The following is a 1,880-nucleotide window of genomic DNA, read 5'->3' as shown; positions in this document are numbered from 1 at the left end:
AGTCTCCTATTATAATTCATGAATTTAGTAATGCAACTAACGAAAAAGAGAGCTTTGAAATTTGAAAAGGGAGAAGGGATTAGGGAGAATGAATAGTTAGTGAATGGAGAGTGTTCTAAAAAGATACCAAAAATTAAAGAAAAATGAAGATTTTATAATTTTTTTTACTGTTATAGCTTAATGATATGGCAGAAATTTACTTCCTTACGCGCCCGACAGAGTTTGTTGTCAATTTCTACGTTAGGTGGATAATAAAGGTATACGCGATTGAGAAATAAACAAGTTCGAGGTTATTAAATGGAATTTAGCTAAAATGTACATTGATTAAAAACTTTCAAGTTCACACGGTAATGAGCACGTTTGCCTTCTTAATATTCTATTTAAGTATATATTATCATTCACTAAGCAAGTATGATAAATTTTTTTTTTTTAATAATGATTAATGTGATATCAATATGTAATTGTTCTTTCTAATAGTCAGTGTTCGAGATATAGTGTATTTTGATTATAATATTTGTTAGATTTCAAAAGATAATTATTATATAGTATTGTTAGTACTATTGAGAAAATAATATACTATATATAGTTTAAATTTCTTCTTTTTTTTGATATAATTTTATTTATTCATAATTTTTTTATTTAATTGATAGCACATGACAAAGTATTTGACATATGAGCAAACTATGGTATCGAATCTACTTGCAAAGGAAGATGATAGAAGGGAAAAAGAAGAAGCATAATTAGTCTATTTTTGCTAGATTTTCTTCTTCTTTTGACTTGTATTATTAGTTAGCTTTTTCTTGCTAAAAAATTTTAAATTTTGATTTGTATAAATAATATAGTTATATGTATTGTCAATGCTTATCATTTGGTCTATTAGTATTCTACTTTTTTTCAAGGCTTAAGTCATCTGCGGCCTCTTAAAGTTGTCTGCATAATTCATTTAGACATCTCGACTAAGACTAGTACACATTGAACACTTTTATTTATTCAAAATCAGTTCTTATTAGACCTTTTTCGATAATTAGTAAAAAAGGTAAAGTGTGTGAGATATACTTGCTATGATGTGGCAAAAATAACTAATTAAAAGATGACATGTGTCACTTGACCCCAATAACTATAGATTATTATTTTTATGTTAAAAAGAATGAAAATTATTTCAAAAAAAAAATCTTATATCTATTTCTTAATAGAAATAAATGAAATGACAATAATTTTACTCAATCCCACCCTACTCAACCCCCTTTCTTCTTCATCTTCTCCTCATCAATTTTTTCTCAAACAACAAAAACCTTCCTAATTGCTGATTTGATTTTATTTAAAAAAATATTTTGCATTCCTAATATGTGAGAGAGAAAGATATTTAAAGAGATTGATACAATAGTGATGAAGAAGTTTGTCAATAGTTACTCATCCGAAAATCGATTGCAAAGACAAATCGAAAGGATCCAAATTAATTTTATCAAAAATTATTTTTCATTCCTAATACGTGATGGAGAAGATATTCAGAAAGTTGGTACAAGAGTGATAAATAAAGGAAGTTTGTCAATGGTTAATAATCTTAAAAAAAATAATTGTAAGGAGAAATCAAGAGGACCTAAATTAATTTAGCGAATTATTTAATATTGTTTTTGATAAGTTTAGTGGAGTTACAATTTTATTTGAATTTTGATATTTATTCTAAGTTGATCGAAAATGGAGATGAAACGTCGACTTACTTTTTTAATCCCAATGTTCAAAAATCTACTTTCTCTATTTTTCTTATAAATTTAATTACTTGATTAATTTTTTTTATGAATGTTGAAAAAAAATTTGGAGATTCTTTAGTTGTGTTTGAAAATTTAAATTTGGGGAAGAAGATGACTTGAAGGGGGTGGGGG

This window comes from Solanum pennellii, chromosome 8 (genome assembly GCF_001406875.1).
Source record: "Solanum pennellii chromosome 8, SPENNV200".
In the NCBI taxonomy this organism is placed as follows: Eukaryota; Viridiplantae; Streptophyta; class Magnoliopsida; order Solanales; family Solanaceae; genus Solanum; species Solanum pennellii.
The sequence above is the reverse complement of the archived record's forward strand: the minus strand, read 5'-3'. Positions refer to the sequence as shown.